The sequence below is a fragment of the Cervus elaphus genome, chromosome 21, assembly GCF_910594005.1.
Source record: "Cervus elaphus chromosome 21, mCerEla1.1, whole genome shotgun sequence".
NCBI classification, from domain to species: Eukaryota; Metazoa; Chordata; class Mammalia; order Artiodactyla; family Cervidae; genus Cervus; species Cervus elaphus.
Genome location: NC_057835.1, coordinates 29,019,441 through 29,037,865, shown reverse-complemented (window position 1 = coordinate 29,037,865; position 18,425 = coordinate 29,019,441). Strand labels below are relative to the sequence as shown.

Genomic DNA, 18,425 nt, shown 5'->3' with positions numbered 1-18,425 from the left:
TGACAAGATCGTTCATGTTTTTCTGATAGTTCTTAAAGAGATGAAATGTGGAATGCAATATGTTATTTTCATTATATGAGATTTACAAATATGGAGAAACAGCAAATAAGTGAGAGACTATGCAGTTATCTTGATATAATGGATATGCAATATTAAGAAAGCTGCATTAAAAATGGAAACCCATCTTGATAGTTGGTGCTTTTATAAACTCAAACATCTTCCCATAAAATAAAATTATCTCAATAAAAGAAAATTCAAAAAAATTTTTAGCCTGATTCTTTTATTACACACAGAGAACTATCCTTTTTGTGAAATTAAGATATATAATATACTTATGAATATATTATATACATTTACACATTATTATACATTTTAAACTTTGTATAGTAAATAAACTTTATATTTGATATTATTAAGATATGTCTTTAACATTTTAATTACATATTATGTACATAATATTATTTATAAAGTTTGATGTTCTGCATCCTTGCATTTTGACAAATGGATGAGGTGGTAAATAGAAGTGAGGGGAATCAAAGATTCTGGAACTTCTTCCACTGGTTCAATTCAGGCTCTGCTAAAACACACCTAAAAAGTATGAGGAGAAGAACAAAGTGTGCCTCAAACAATTTCAGACTTCAATATCTTCATAAATCTAAGAAAATGGGTAAAATTGATGTGTCAAACAGAATGATAAATTGTGAATATCTAAAATACAAAGAAAGATTTAATTTTTCATCTCTCAGAGAAGAGATGGATCAAACCCTCTAACAAAGGTCCATCTGTCTAGTCAAACCTATGGTTTTTCCAGGAGTCATGTATGGGTATGAATTGGACCATAAAGAAAGCTGAGAAAAAAAAAAAAAGAAAGCTGAGCACTAAAGAATTAATGCTTTTGAACTGTGGTCTTGGGGAAGACTCTTGAGAGTCCCTTGGACTGCAAGGAGATCAAACCAGTCCTTCCTAAAGGAAATCAGACCTGAATATTCATTGAAAAGACCAATGCTGAAGCTGAAATTCCAATACTTTGGCCACCTGATATGAAGAGCTGTCTTAATTTTTTCTAGGAAAGATTGAGGGCAGGAGGAGAACGGGATGACAGAGGATGAGATGGTTGGATGGCATCACCGATGCAATGGACATGAGTTTGAGCAATCTTCAGAAGTCGGTGATGGACACGGAAGCCTTGTGTGCTGTAGTCCATGGGGCCACAAAGAGTTATACATGACTGAGTAACTGAAATGAACTGAACTGAACTGATTAAAATATACTTGATTATTTACTTTCAGTCTGTGATAGTTTTATATAGAGCTTTACTCACATATTTTGAAAAGTGAGGGGAAAACGTATTATCATCGAGTAAAACTTTCCTCCTGAAACAGCCATCTCCATAACAGTAAAGAGTTTTACTTATAAAATTTTTATAAAATCCATCTGTAAACCATTGGTGATGGTCCACCTGGGAACAAAGGACAATGGGATTGGTTGAACGGTTCAGGAGCCTTTAAACAAGTCGCTTGTGTTGTTACATTTCACTATAGAATTGGATTCCTTATATGAGATCTGTGCCATTACTCTCTTCACCAACAAAAATATGATTTTCTCTTCATTTGTGGTAGTTATGTGAATATCAGTCAGGTTCTAGACAATTTCTAAACACAAAAATTCTTTTACTGAATTGAAGATAGTATGAATTTACACGATGTCAAACAATACACTTGACTGAACTGTTATCTGTTCCACCTGTTTAGAGGCACTGAAAAGCAGTCCAAATGTCTCTATTAAGAATACTCTCATACCAAAACACATTACACTACAAAGTCTGAAGCAGGTGTCTCTGGGTTTATTAATAATTCAACAGACTTGAATGCCCATTATATTTTGTATCAAAGACAACGAAGCCAAACTAAAGAGGGCTGGTCCATACCTTCACGGCCATTACTCTCCAGTAGTGGATACCAGTAGTATGAGGTTGACCAGAAAAAAGACACACCAAATAAACATGAAATAACAGAAGTCTACAAACGTGTTATCACAGCAGAGAGGCCAAGAGAAACCCCAAGAGCATGTGGAAGAGTAAGTGGAAATGAGGGGTGAGGAAACAGTCTGAGCCTGCCCAGAGGTGTTGAATCATGTGTTGTGAAGGCCGGAAGGTCACTGCAAGTTCATGTCTGTGGATCAAGAGCCTGAGGAGGAGGAAGGAGTTGGATCTTGAGAAGCAGGGGAGCACTTGTTCAGGAGGAGACATGTAAGACTTCAGTCTAAAAGCAGGAAAAGGCAAAGTGAGTTCTAGAGGAGGAAGTATACACACATAACTTGTATTTACGCATGTGATTCAGGCAACCTTGTAAATAATTGATAATCTACGAGACATAAAAAAGCTTTGGAGTATATTTCCATAGTCACAGTGAAAAACAAAAGAAACCAGTGAGAAAATGCTATCTTTTTCTATTGGGATATAATTGCTTTACAGTGTTGTGTTAGTTTCTGCTGTAAAACATGAATCAACTATTCAGTTCACTTCAGTCGCTCAGTCATGTCCGACTCTGTGACCCCACGAACCGCAGCACGCCAGGCCTCCCTGTCTTTCACCAACCCCTGGAGTTTATCAAAACTCATGTCCATTGAGTCAATGATGCCATCCAACCATCTCATCCTCTGTCGTCCCCTTCTCCTACCTTCAATCTTTCCCAGCATCAGGGTCTTTTCAAATGAGTCAGTTCTTCCCATCAGGTGGCCAAAGTATTGTAGTTTCAGCTTCAACATCAGTCCTTCCAAGGAACACTCAGGACTGATCTCCTTTAGGATGGACTGATTGGATCTCCTTGCAGTCCAAGGGACTCTCAAGAGTCTTCTCCAATACCACAGTTCAAAAGCAATTCTTTGACACTCAACTTTCTTTATAGTCCAACTCTCACATCCATACATGACTACTGGAAAAACCATAGCGTTGATTAGATGGACCTTTGTTGCCAAAGTAATGTCTCTGCTTTTTAATGTGCTGTCTAGGTTGGCCATAACTTTTCTTCGAAGGAGCAAGCATCTTTTAATTTCATGGCTGCAATCGCCATCTGCAGTGATTTTGGAGCCCAGAAAATAAAGTCTGGCACTGTTTCCACTGCTTCCCCATCTGTTTGCCATGAAATGATGGGACCAGATGCCATGATCTTAGTTTTCTGAATGTTGAGCTTTAAGCCAACTTTTTCACTCTCCTCTTTCACTGTCATCAAGATGCTCTTTAGTTCTTCTTCACTTTCTGCCATAAGGGTGGTGTCATCTGCATACCTGAGGTTATTGATATTTCTCCCGGCAATCTTGATTCCAGCTTGTGCTTCCTACAGCCCAGTGTTTCTTATGATATACTCTGCATATAAGTTAAATAAGCAGGGTGACAATATACAGCCTTGACATACTCCTTTCCCGATTTGGAACCAGTCTGTTGCTCCATATCCAGTTCTAACTGTTGCTTCCTGACCTGCATACAGGTTTCTCAGGAGGCAAGTCAGGTGGTCTGGTATTTGCATCTCTTTCAGAATTTTCCACAGTTTATTGTGATCCACACAGAATCATCTATAGGTATACATATATCCCCTCCTTCCTTAGCCTCCCTCTCACCCACGCATCCCACACAGGCACTGAGCTGAGCTCCCTGTGCTATATACAGCAGCTCCCCACTGGCTATCTATTTTATACAGGGCAGATCACTCACCTAGAGCCAGACATCCTGAAATGCAAAGTCAAGTGGGCCTTAGGAAGCATCACTACGAACAAAGCTAGTGAAGGTGATGGAATTCCAGTTGAGCTATTTCAAATCCTAAAAGATGATGCTGTGAAAGTGCTGCAGTCAATATGCCAGCAAATTTGGAAAACTCAACAGTGGCCACAGAACTGGAAAAGGTCAGTTTTCATTCAAATCCCAAAGAAAGGCAACGCCAAAGAATGCTCAAATTACCGCACAATTGCACTCATCTCACAGGCTAGCAAAGTAATGCTCAAAATTCTCCAAGACAGGCTGTAACAGTACGTGAACCATGAACTTCCAGATTTAGAAACTGGATTTAGAAAAGGCAGAGGAACCAGAGATCAAATTGCCAACATCTGTTGGATCATTAAAAAAGCAAGAGTTCCAGTAAAGCATCTACTTCTGCTTTATTGATTATGCCAAAGCCTTTGACTGTGTGGATCACAGCAAACTGGAAAATTCTGAAAGAGATGGGAATACCAGACCACCTGACCTGCCTCCTGAGAAATCTGTATACAGGTCCAGAAGCAGCAGTTAGAACTGGACATAGAACAACAGACTGGTTCCAAATTGGGAAATGAGTATGTCAAGGCTGTATATTGTCACCCTGCTTATTTAACTTATATGCAGAGTACATCATGAGAAAAGCTGGACTGGATGAAGCACAAGCTGGAATCAAGATTGCCAGGAGAAACATCAATAACCTCAGGTATGCAGATGACACCACCCTTATGGCAGAAAGTGAAGAAGAACTAAAGAGCCTCTTGATGACAGTGAAAGAGGAGAGTGAAAAAGTTGGTTTAAATCTCAGTGTTCAAAAAACTATGATCATGGCACCTGGTCCCATCACTTCATGGCAAATAGATGGGGAAACAATGAAAACAGTGAAAGCCTTTATTTTCTTGGGCTCCAAAATCACCACAGATGGTGATTGCAGCCATGAAATTAAAAAACGCTTGCTCCTTGGAAGGAAAGTTACGGCCAACCTAGGCAGCACATTAAAAAGCAGAGACATTACTTTGCCAACAGAGGTCCAGCTAGTGAAAGCTTTGGTTTTTCCAGTAGTCATGTATGGATGTGAGAGTTGGACTGTAAAGAAAGCTGAGCACTGAAGAATTGATGCTTTTGAAGTGCGGTGTTGGAGAAGACTCTTGAGAGTCCCTTGGACTGCAAGGAGATCCAACCAGGTCATCCTAGCAGAAATCAGTCCTGACTATTCTTTGGAAGGATTGATGCTAAAGCTGAAGCTCCAATACTTTGGCCACCTGATGCACATAACTGACTCATTGGAGAAGACCCTGATGCTGGTAAAGGTTGGAGGCGGGAAGAGAAGGGGACGACAGAGGATGAGATGGTTGGAATGCATCACCAACTCAATGGACATGAGTTTGAGTAAGCTCCATGAGTTGGCAATGGACAGGGAAGCCTGGCGTACTGCAGTCCATGGGGTTGCAAAGAATCGGACATGACTGAGGACTGAACTGAGTGTATAAATGTTAATCCTACTCCTCCAATTCAAAATGCTAACTCTCAAAAGCATGCTGATAGCAACAGTGTATATATGTCATTCAGTCATTCATTCATTCACTCATTGGGCACCTATTGTTGACCAGTAGCTCTGTGTCAGGAGCAATACTTTCTGCTTTCAGGCTGCAAGGATACAGCAGCTGCAAGTGGATAAGGGGGAAAGTTTGAGCTACTGACCCATCAGTGAACAACAACCCTAAAACACGGTCCCCAGACAAAATATTACACAAAAAGATAAGTATGCATTTATAAATTACTAAAGAGTATTTCAGGGAAAGACTGTGCCCTGAGAAAACAGAATGCAGCGCTGCGCTCTAAGCTGGAGGACAAGAGAATGAAGAAAGAGTGAGCCACACGGGAGGGGCCCCACAGCAGATGGTCTAAAGGAGACAGGCTGAGCAAGTGGGAGATGCTGCAGAGACTAAGTGTCGATTATCCTGAGAGGACACCACCAAATTTAGAAGGAAGAAAGTGAATTCTCAGGTGGCGCTAGTGGTAAAGAATCCACTTACCAGTGCAGGAGAAACAAGAGACATGTATTCGATCCTTGTGTTGGGAAGATCCCCTGGAGGAGGAAATGGCAACCCACTTCAGTATTCTTGCCTGGAAAGTTCCGTGAACAGAGGAGCCTGGTGGGCTACAGTCCATGGAACCAAAGAAGTTGGACTGAGCACACATAATTTCCGTACTATCCAGAAATCACACTTGTTGGAATTAACTCAAATGCATTGGAAACTTATATCCACACAAAAAGCTGCACATGGATGTTTATAGCAACTTATTCATAGAACTCGTAAACAATCAATTGTCCTTCAGTAGGTGGATGGATATACAAACTGTGGTATGTCTGGACAATGGGATATTTATTATTCAGCACTGAAAAGAAATTAGCTATGAAGCCATGAAAGGACATGGGGGAAACTTAAATGCATATTATTAAGTGAAAGAAACCAATCTGGAAAAACTACGTGCTGTATGATTCCAACTATAGCACGTTCTGGAAAAGGTACAACTATAGAGACAGGAAAAAACATCAGTAGTTGTCAGGGGCAGTGGTGGTCAGGGAGATGGGTAAGGAACACAGAGGATTTTTAGGGCAGTGAAAATCCTCTGAGTGATACTATAATGACAGATGTGTGCTTAGTCGCTCAGTCATGTCCGACTCTTACGACCCCTTGGACTGTAGCCCACCAGGCTCCTCTCTCCGTGGGATTTTTCAGGCAAGAATACTGGAGTGGGTAGCCATTTCCTCCTCCAGGGGATCTTCCCAACCCAGGAATTGAGCAGGCAGACTCTTTACTGACTGAGCTACATATCCATAATAACGGATACGTGTCATTATATCACTGTTCAAACCCATAGAATGTGTACCAAGAGTGGACCCGAAGGCAAACTATGAACTTTGGGTGATGATGATGTGTCCTTATAGGTTCATCAGTTGTAACAAATGTAACCTCTGGGGATTCTGGTAGTGGGAGAAGCCATACATGTGCAGTTGCAGAGAATATAGGGGAGATCTCTGTACCTTCTTCTCCATCTTACTGTGAAGCTAAAATCGCTCGAAAAAAAAAATAATTTTAAAAATGCTAATTTCTGGAGCACAGAAGAGAAGGGGAAAAAAATATAGGGAAGAAGTTAACATTTCCTGGAGACTGAATTTGCTCTGGAAACTAGTACCTGGAGCTCTGGTCCAGTGAAGTAACCAGAGGTGAAGGGTAGGTGAGGACAAAAGTTTAGACTCATCTCCAAAAAATTTGAAAGATTGGAGATGGTAGAAGCTGTCAAGACATTATTTTTGTGGGAAACTAGAGCATATTGAAATGGCAAGGGAGAGGCCAAATGGAGGAAAAAGCAAAGACATAAGAGTAAAAAATGTTCCGTCATACTGAGAGCTAACATTGGGGGGTGGGGGGGCTTTATTATGACCAGTCCTACTTTAGCATGAGGATCTTGAGGTTCTAATAATTTAAGTGACTCTGGGCAGCAAATGAACCATATCATTTGATCTACACTTAGATTCTTTGAGAAAATTCTAGGTATTTATCTTGAAACATTTGTTAGTCACTCAATAAAATTTTTTAAAAAACTATCTCTCATGACTTGGGTCTGAGAAGAGAATAGAGGTGGCATGTGCCTCACCCAGGTAGATCTCTGAGCATCCCTAAGCCAGAGACACGTCAGCACAACACCCGGAAAGCCTCTGAAACTTGAATGCCCTGGGGAATATTGTCCACAGGGAGTAAGAAAGTATCCAGAGTTCCCCCTAATTGCCAAAGGATCCTGCATCAACCCTTGTGGAAGAACAGGCCTGAAAGATCAGTTGGGTTAGAAAACATCAAGCTTGATGAACATACATGGGGGTCTGTCTATGACTCAATGGTAACATTCCATTTAGTACATTCTGTCTTAGAAAGCACTTTATATTCCTAGTCCCCGAATACACAGTGACAATTGACACATTTGCTTATTGAAATTGGATGTCACAATATATTTCCTGCCCAGCACCCTCTTCATATCATATGAAAATTAAATATATTCCTTAGAAATCGAGAAGCATTTAGAACATAGGGAGTTGACATGGAAACACCTCCAACGGGACTGTGAGTGTGCAGCCCACCGAGGATGTCAGGCAAAACCATGCAAGGTAGGAGGGGAGAGAAAATAATATGAGAACATTTTTTTCTCTCTATCACATTTTCTCTACTGTATCCAAAATGACTCTGTCTAGAGAATGAAGAGAAAAAAAAAAACCTCAGTCATGCTCTCCAGCCTTCTGCCAGTCTTCCACCTAAACCAGACTCTTGCTCACAGAACAAAGAGTCAATCTGCTAAGGTCATTGGTCTCCCCAGTCAGTTAACCTGAACGCTGTTCTGTGCTAGTACAGACGGAGCCTGGAGTAGTATCCTCAAAAGATTTCAAAGGTCATGAGGAGGATGCTTAGCAAGACACATAGCCAGGGCCTACCTCCAGCAACCTCCAGAAAAATTCTCATATAATGCAAAAGGTGGATGCATTAACCTGGGAGAGAGAGATTGCTTCTGTCTTGCTTACCCTGCGGTTCACAAAGACTCCCTGAGTTATGGGGAGTTGGGTTCCTGGTTAGTAGCAGGGTTTTCGATGATAATCTTTTGTTGTTGTTGTTGTTTATAGCTGTAAGATTACATTCAGTGCTACCTGCTATTGTAGTTAACTGTGATCGTCACTTTTCATGCAATTAATATCTAATCCTCTAAGTGCAATATGGTGAAGCAATGGAGGAGGTAATTCAGCAAACACAATGGAAAAGAACTGAAGAAACAGTGGGTCAAGTGCTCAACATAAAATGCATATCAAATATAAGAATTTGCAAAGGGTAAATTAATTTGCATGCTCTGAAAATTCCATTTTGCAGCGAGGCATTCATTTTTGACCTCAGGAGAAAGGTTTCTCAGAAAATGAAACTTAAAAAAAACTACTCGTTGTCTCTCTCTTTTTTTCTTTGCCTTTTTCTTCTCTTCTTTTCACTCTTCATTCCTCAACAAAACAAGAAAAAATAATCATATGGGCTTCTGGCACAGCGAGAGAAATGTGAGATTGGCTCTTCAGGGAATTTTTATTCTCAAGTGGATGTAAATGTATTCATCAATTCAAAGAAATGCATAGTGTGTTATATACACAATACATTAATAAATAGCCATGCATTAAAAAATAATGAGGTTTCCATAAAACAACATCCTGGGGTGCGTAGGGTCATAAAAAAGATACTAAAAGAGGGAGAAAAGATTATGTGTAAAATCTGATTAAAATACAGAACGACTATCATATATGTAAGATGTAATAAATATTTTATTAGTTAACTATAAACAAAAGAACAAATGCAGTAGAATGTAATTAAAAATGTAAAAGTGAAGGATGTGATTTATTTCACTGCAATCATATTAATATTACAAATGGTATGTAAATGGGGATCAAGCCTATATTGTAGAAAAAGTGGAAAGCAGCCATTCATTCTTATAATGAGATTTCATCTCTCTTTTTTTTTTTGATTTACATTTGTTTAAATATTTCAAATAGTGAATGAATAATGTTGCTCTTAAACCTTACACAGCTTAGCACATTCTCAAATTTCCATCAGCCCTTGGACGATATTTGCATTTTGGCAGGCAGTTTCCAGGCAGAACAACTAATTGTGAAAATACAAGAAAATTGACTGGCAGAAACCAAGAGTATTTTTAGTGCTGTTGGCTGAATGAGTTTGGCTTTGAGTAGTAACCCTGACTAGTGAGTGTGCTGGAACCAAAACCAGCATTTTACAGAAGTTTCCTCAATTAAAACAGGTGAAAAGACCAAAAGGTAACATTCATCAACCTCTATTGGCTTAAAAACCATCAGGAGGTCTAAACTGCTAAGATTATGGGAACTGAATTTTCCTACCATGGCCTCCGAAACTGAGCAGAAAACCAGAGGTTTTAATTCAACATTGTTGAGACCCAAGCACACAAAACTACAAAAAATGCTGAGGCTTGAGGTACACCTTATATTAAAAACCATCCCTTTCTCTGGCTGGGCCTCAAAGGGAAATTATATCTTCAGGAATTCTCTTCCACATCCATGTAGAACATGCCATGTAAAATTGCCCTCAGGTTGGACTACAGTTTGTTATCAATAATGTTATTTGTTTACAACTTTCCAACACTCTCTATTTGAGTAATTATTTCATCTCTTTCTTGAGGTGCATACCTCACAAAAGGTAATAAAACATCTCTTATTAGACAGACAGGAGACTGAGCTTCAGAAAGGACATGAATTCACCAGCTTGTTCAGCTAGTAGGTAGCAGCATGAGTTTTGAATCCCAGAAGGTTTTAATTACAACTTTTTGAACTCGTAGGCTCTGAGCTCTTACTATACCCCACTGCCCCAAATTTCATAACATCCCCAATGGTTTTGGCAGGTTTCCCCTTTCTTTCTTAAGATGTCCCTGCTTCTGATCTGCCTGCCACATTATCTTTACCTAAATGCCATGTTTCCCTGTCCTGTTATGAGTTGGGTCTTCCTGTGGCCAGCTGTTCAAGTTTTACGTTGGCATGGGTCACTGTGCTCATCTCTGACATCCCACAACCCCTCCACCAGCAGATCCCGGAAATAAGCTCCTCTTATATTGCTTATTTTATCACCATACCCAGACAACATCTGAAGCAGAAATGCATATGGGAATTTCTTCTAATTAAAATATCCCAGGTCAGTTTTCCAACTCAAAAATGATCATGAAACATCCCCTTCTCAGAGAAGAATTTATGAATAAATCAAAGAACAGTATTTGCTTCTCTGTTCTATCAGAGTGTAAGTCAGGAATATTTTAGTGGAATGGGTAGAAAGATATCCAGATATAATGGTTTACACCAATTTGTATTTGTTTTCTTATATAGCAAGATGCTCAAAAGTAAATAGTTCTTGGTTTTGCTTCTTCAATTGAAAAATGTAAAGATCAATAGCAGTGCTTTTCTCTTGTCTATCCTTCATGGTCTTAAAATGGCTGCTGCAGCCCAGCCATCATCTCTACATCCGAGGCAAAGAGCTGGAAGAAAGTACAAATTCAGTGGCTACAGGAGAAAAAACAGAAAATTTTCCCAGAACTGCATATCAGACTTCCCCTTCTCTTTCATTAGCTAGAACTATGTCATATGCCCAACACTAACTGGAAGTTGGCTAGAAAAAAGTTGGAAATGGTGACTTGGTTAGCCATCCAAGAGTGTCTGCCACAGTCATTGAACCAAAGTAACTGTGATTCCTCACTGTGCAAACATTGTACCAGATGTTTATCTGCTTACTCAGTCAATAAACAAAGCCTAATTGAGAGCTTTTTACGTGCATGGCATTATGTTCATATTATGGCAGGTAGAGAAATAAACCAAACACAGATGCTACCTTCAGAGGAAACAGCCTAATAAAAAATATATAGAATATGACATATATAACATTTAAGAGATAAACTTTGACAACCTTAAAATCTAGATAAATACACTGGGCACTGAGGAATGGTAATAAATGAGAGTGCTTTTATTAATAAAACTAGCAAACATGGGACTCCCCTGATGATCCAGTGGTTAAGACTCTACATTTTCATTGCTGAGACCCCACGTCCAATCCCTGGTTGGGGAACAAGATCCCGTAAGCTGCATGGTGTGGCAAAACAAAAGTAATGATGATCAAATAAAATATTTGAAAAAAACTAGCAAACAGATGAAGCAGTCTATTTCAAATGCATACAGGTCCAAGACAGTATAAAATGTAGATAAGGGGAAATTATACTATTATAATAAAGAGTCAGCAATCGAAATTTTCTTGTAAGAAACAATGGGGAGATCTCCTGTTAGGCCTAAGGAAGGAAAGGAAATAGAACAGTGGTTTCTGAAACAAATTTGGCCAGAAAGCGCTATCAATAAAAAAAAAAAAAAAAAATGAGCATTTGAGCACTATGTGTGTATAGATAAGTTACTCATAAGTTATATGCATTCACCATTTTGCTAAAATAGTATACATATATATATATATATATATGTATACACACATAATAAAACACATAAAATTGAACATTTGAAGAGGTGAGATTCCAAGGTATCTTTGCATAAGATACTTACCAATTACAGAGTAACCTGGCAGATGTCATCTTAAATAAATGACAAAAGTGAACATTACCACTAGTAACTAGTGGTGGTGTTTAGTTGCTAAGTCATGTCTGACTCTTTTCTGACCCCATGGACCATAGCCTGCCAGGCTCCTCTGTCCATGGGATTCTCCAGGCAAGAATATTGGAGTGGTTGTCCTGCCCTCCTCTAGGGAAATTTCCTGACTCAGGGATAGAACCTGCATCTCCTGCATTGGCAGGTAAATTCTTTACCTCTGAGCCACCTGGGAAGCCCAGTAATTGGTAGGGTATAGTAATATGATCTACCTTCTAAAGGACAATATCATTTATATGCTATTCCTGCTAAAAATGCATACCCTGATTTTAATCACAAGGAAACATCACACAACCTCAAATTAGGGAACATGCTGCAAAATACTGGGCCAGTGTAATTAAAACTAAGTCAGGGCCACAATAAACAAAGGCAGCACCCTAATCTTTCCCATATCAGAGACAAATTAGGAGAAATGGGCACATATTAGTCTCTTTGAATCTTCTTGAAATTAGGCCTTGTTTTGAAGAAGATAGGGCATACAATATAGATGCTTGTACAAGGGTAGGAGCAGTCCAGCAGGCAAATATTTTATAGAGTTCTATTACCTTAGTATCATACTCATAATTTTTATTTTTGTAATATTGTATAAGTTCTCCATGGTGATTGCAACAAAAACCTAAGAGCTCACATGGCTAGGGTGCCTATCCTCAGCATCAGGAAGGAAACAGCGAGCTGAGGAGACTGTCCTTTCCCACCAGCAGGCTACGGGAGAACGCACAAATCCAAGTGCAAGGGGCAGCTGGAAGGAGACAAAGGACAGCAGAGCCCCTGGGTCATGCCACCAGGAGGAGATTTAGAGCACAGGGCCACCCAAACCATGAGCAGGAATCCTATGTGTGTGCTCAGTCGCATCTGTCTGTGACCCCCATGGACTGTAGCCCACCAGGCTCCTCTGTCCATGGAATTTCCCGGGCAAGAATACTGGAGTGGATTGCCACATCCTTCTGCAGGGGATTTTCCCAACTCAGGAATGGAACTCGGGTTTCTTGCATCTCCTTTGTTGGCTGGCAGATTCTTTGCCACTTGTGCCACCTGGGAAACCTGCAGGAATCCTGGGACCTAGCAAAATTGGAGGGGCTACAGGACAATAAGAAATGTGATATGATCAGAGAGAAAAATGATTCTGCACCAATAAAGCTCTCTTCCCAGCCCACCCAATGAATCATTAGCCTGTTTATATTATCATCCTTGACAGACAGATGTGTATTGAGGGGCTGTTAGTTCCCCTAATGATTCAAAAGCACCAATTGTGGGGAGAAGACTTAAGGGAATTGTTTTTGAATGGATCAAGGTAGCCATGAATATGGATCTCCCCATAGCTTTGCTGACCTGTGCCTGAACCCTGTCTGCTGTTAAGTCACAGCAACCTTCATGGAGGCACCTGCCATCCTTGACCTTTCAAGATGACTCTTGGAGCATCTCTTTAACCCCTGGTCTTTACTCCATGGTCCATTTGACCATTCTCATCCGCTCTCATATAACCCAAGATAGAGCTCTCAGATCTGACCACCCAAAATGTCACTCCAGGAATGGAAGAAGAAAGAGAAGAAAGGGGAGAGGAGGAGGATAATTATGACTTTAACAATTAGTAAAGTTCCAAAGCCTTAATCCTGGGGAAGGGAGAAGAGAGACAAAGTTCTGGGATGGCTCCACTATGTTTCTGAAACTGTGGCAACACTATCATTGCTTTTCCCTTTATACTTTACTATAAAACATCAGTAACAAAAACAGTTACTGTAACAAACTTGTGCTTGCTTCTGCAGCACATATACTAAAATTGGAACAATAGAGAGAAGATTAGCATGGCCCCTGTGCAGGGATGACATGCAAATTTGTGAAGCGTTCCATATTTTCTGAAAAGATGCTCAACATCGCTCATTATTAGAGAAATGCAAATCAAAACTACAATGAGATATCACCTCACACTGGTCAGAATGGCCATCATCAAAAAGTCTACAAACAAATAAATGCTGGAGTGGGTGTGGAGAAAAGGAGACACTCTTGCACTGTTGGTAGGAATGTAAATTGATACAGCCACTATGGAAGACAATATGGAAGTTCCTTTAAAAACTAGGAATAAAACCACCATATGACCCAGCAATCCCACTCCTAGGCATATATCCTGAGGAAACTAAAATTGAAAAAGACATATGCATCCCATTGTTCATTGCAGCACTATTTACTATAGCTAGAACATGGAAGCAACCTAGATGTCCATTGACAAATGAATAGATAAAGAAGTTGTGGTACATATATGCAATGGAATATTACTCAGCTATAAAAATGAACATATTTGAGTCAGTTATAATGAGGTAGATGAACCTTGAACCTATTATACAGCATGAAGTAAGTCAGAAAGAGAAAGATAAATATTGTATTCTAATGTACATATATGGAATCTAGAAAAATGGTACTGAAGAATTTATTTACAGGGCAACACTGGAGAAACAGACATAGAGAATAGACTTATGGACATGGAGAGACGGGAGGAGAGGGTGAGATGTATGGAAAGACTAACATGGAAACTTACATTGCCATGTGTAAAATAGATAGCCAATGGGAATTTGCTGTATGGCTCAGGAAACTCAAACAGGGGCTCTGCATCAACCTAGAGGGGTGGGATGGGGAGGGAGGTGGGAGGGAGGTTCAAAAGGGAGGGGATGTATGTATACCTGTGGCTGATTCATGGTTGAGGTTTGACAGAAAGCAACAAAATTATGTAAAGCAGTTATCCTTCAATAAAAAATAAATTAATTTAAAAAAAAATCTAATTGTTAACCACCCCCACAAAAAAAACCCTAAAACTGCAACAAACTTAGATGACAAACATTTAGGGAGTGAAAGACAGACTTAGATATCGCAGGCAGACCAGAACAATAATAGATTATGACTAATTTTGGAATTGAAGTAAATTAAAAGATGTAAGTTAAATGTTCTCATATTTCAATATAAGTTAAAAATCTCCTCTGCCTCCAAAACTAAGTTCATAATCACTAAGAAAATAATTCTGTCTTAGTGATCTGTGAAAGCAGATAATCAAATCATTTCACAGAAATTCTTAACATTCTATAGTCAAAGCTATGGTTTTTCCAGTAGTCATGTATGGATGTGAGAGTTGAACTATAAAGAAAGCTGAGTGCCGAAGAATTGGTGCTTTTGAACTGTGGTGTTAGAGAAGACTCTTGAGAGTCCCTTGGACTGCAAGGAGATCCAAACAGTCAATCCTAAAGGAAGTCAGTCCTAAATATTCATTGGAGGGACTGACGCTGAGGCTGAAGCTCCAGTACTTTGGCTACCTGATGCAAAGAGCCAACTCACTGGAAAAGCACCTGATGCTGGGAAAGATAGAAGGCAGTAGGAGAAGGGAACGGCAGAGGACAAGATGGTTGAATGGCATCACCAACTTAACAAACATGTTTTGCAAGCTCCAGGAGATGGTAAAGGACAGGGAAGCCTGGGCTGCTGCAGTCCGTGGGGTCACAAAGAGTCAGACACAGCTCGGAGACTGAACAACAAAATGTGGGGGTGGGGAAAATCTATGATATATAAATCATAATTCGGTGGCCTGTTGGAAGGTTCTGACAAGTGAGTGACACTTTAGGAATTTGAAGGGGATGTGTCTGCAACAATGGAGAAGAGAATTCACATTTCAGAACATCACTTGCTGGCCAGACATTCTACATCTCAGTCTCATTGAGTCCTCATTAATACTTTTAAAATAGAGACACATTTATTATGTCGTTACCTGTTGTCGTGTTATTATACTATTATTTTAATATTTTTATTACCACTAATTCAGTGAAGTGCATTTCACTTTTCATTTTTTTAAGACAATGTGTAAGAATGAAATTAAGCCAAAATTACTCCCATAAAGCCACTTAAGTTGCACTTGTAGTGTCTAGGAGTAGACACTTAAGCAACCATTATTAACTTCCTGTCTCTCTCTGCTTTCAGTCTAAGCTTTTCTTTCCCTCCTCCCCCTGCCCCCCCTCCCTGTCCCTCCCCCCTACTTCCTCCTCTCCCCTCTTCTCTCTCCATAGTTGCTTTTAGGTAAGTTAAATGTACACATGAAGCAAGTACATTATTACGCACTGAGCCTCTCACATGTGCCAAGAACTGTGCTAGATATTTTGAACATGTATTATTTCTAATGCATTACAAAATTTGAAAACTGTGAAACTTTATCACAATTATGCATAAGAGGAAATAAAGCTCACTTCCCAGAGGCTAAAAAATTCATCCATGATTGCACACCTGATAAAGTGCCAACCTCAGTTTTTCTGAAGACAAAACAGCATGATAGCTTCTGGTCACATGTGTTGGTTGGTGCGGTGACAAGTATTGTCACTTTCCCTTCAGAATCTTAAGTTTCCTCTAAAACTTTGCATGTGAAATGTCTTCTGTTGTTGTTCAGCCGCTAAGTCATGTCTGACTCAGACCCCATGGACTGCAGCACGCCAGGCTTCTCTGTCCTCCACTGTCTCCTGAAGTTTGCTCAAATTCATGTCCATTGAGTCGGTGATGCTATCTAACCATATCTCGATTCATGGACCTAACAATCCAGGTTCTTAAGCAATATTGTTCCTTTACTTTGACCATGTAAAATTCTTCAGTTCTCAAATAAACAAAGCCTGTAATGCGGGTACATCAACACTAGGTGACAGGAGGTCTTCAATTGTAACTTCCTGATCTAAAAGGCAATGACCCGATGTTTTGAAAGACTCCACCGCTTGCTAGCCGTCTAATCTCACAAGGATGTAACTAGTCCAAGGCCTGACTGCCCTGTTTGAAAATGGAATAAAATTAGTACCAACTTCATAAATTGGGTTGGAGTATTAAATAAAATAAAGAGACACAGCAAGTGTTTGGTGTATATTAACCTCCTGGAATACTTGATCTCCTTTTAACTGCATAAACTATTTATTAACACAACGCCCACACACAGTATTCCAATAGTTTACTCGGTATTCCAGACTATTCTTTAACAACAAGGAGTTTACTTCAGCCCTTTCTGCTGCTCTGAGATACTACATCCTGTTTGCCTGCCCATAAAATCCAGCCTCTCTCAGCTGAGTCCCACACTTTACTGCCCACATTCCAGATGTGTACGTATATAATTTATGTATGAATATATATGATACTACTTTAAAATCAGATATATATGATACTATTTAGATGTTATATATCTAATATTTAATATAAAAGTGTTAGTTGCTCAGTTGTGTCTTACTCTTTGCGACCCCATGGACTATAGCCTGCCAGACTCCTCTGTCCATGGAATTCTCCAGGCAAGAATACTAGAGTGAGTTGCCATTCGTTTCTCCAGGGGATCCTTCTGACCCATGGATCAAACCCTTGGCTTTTGCATTGGAGGCAGATTCTTTACTGTCCGAGCCACTAGGAAAGCCCTAATATTTAATATGGCAGTGCTTTAGTCATTAAGTCGTGTCCAACTCTTGCAACCCCATGGACTATATAGCCTGCCAGGCTCCTCGACCCATGGGATTTTCCAGGAAGAATACTGGAGTGGGTTGCCATTTCCTTTTCCGGGGGACCTTCCCGACCCAGGGATCAAACCTGGGTCTCCTGCACTGCAGGCAGATTCTTTACTGACTGAGCTACGAGGGAAGCCCAAAAATATTTAATATATATCTTTATATATGCATGTGTGGAGGTATATATATTTACACATATATATATAGCTGCTGTGGTTGTTGTTGAGTCGCTAAGTCGTGTCTGGCTCTTTGCAACCCCATGGACTGCAGCATGCCAGGATTCCCCGTCCTTCACTATCTCCCTGAGTTTGCTCAAACTCAATTGTCCACTAAGTCGGTGATACCATCCAACTATCTCATCCTCATTTAGATCATAATATTTCTATGTATAATCTAAATATTATCATATTTATAAAGATAGCATTTAGAGAAACTTCTAAAGAAATACCCAGGATTATCACTATGCATGGAAGACTTACAAGGTACCTGGTGTGACACTGTACTAAGTCCTTTAGAAGTATGATTTTATTTCACTTACACAGGTTTCTAGAGTTGTTTCATAATAATAATATTGTCCCCAATATTATTTCCAACTTACATCCAGGAGATGGAGCTTAGAGGGGCTGTGCAAAGACATATAGTAAGAGATCAACTTTGATGCAAACAAGCAGGCTAACTGCACAGCCCAAGCCCTTCACCTCTCACCAGTGATTATTATCCTTGACTTTACACCACTGTGTCTTGGGGAGCATTTCTTGAAAGCACCGGAAGCTCTCCACACCCGTGGAATTAGTATCTGAATATCTTCATTTTCACAGGCAGTTGGGTTATGCAGACAGAGTTTCGATCAACTGTGTTATACTTTTCTGCCTCCCACTATTAACAGCTAACTTGGGGCACAATTCTATATTTCTCTCACTAATCCTGAAATTTTCTTTCT

The 18,425-nt window shown here is 39.8% G+C and overlaps 1 non-coding gene across 1 annotated transcript; it reads left to right on the top strand.

The window, feature by feature from the left end:
• The first annotated feature begins 13,737 nt into the window (after positions 1-13,737).
• LOC122679755 lies at positions 13,738-13,844 on the top strand. Its single transcript, XR_006336539.1, has one exon. It is a non-coding gene; the product is annotated as a U6 spliceosomal RNA (small nuclear RNA).
• The last annotated feature ends 4,581 nt before the right edge of the window (positions 13,845-18,425 follow it).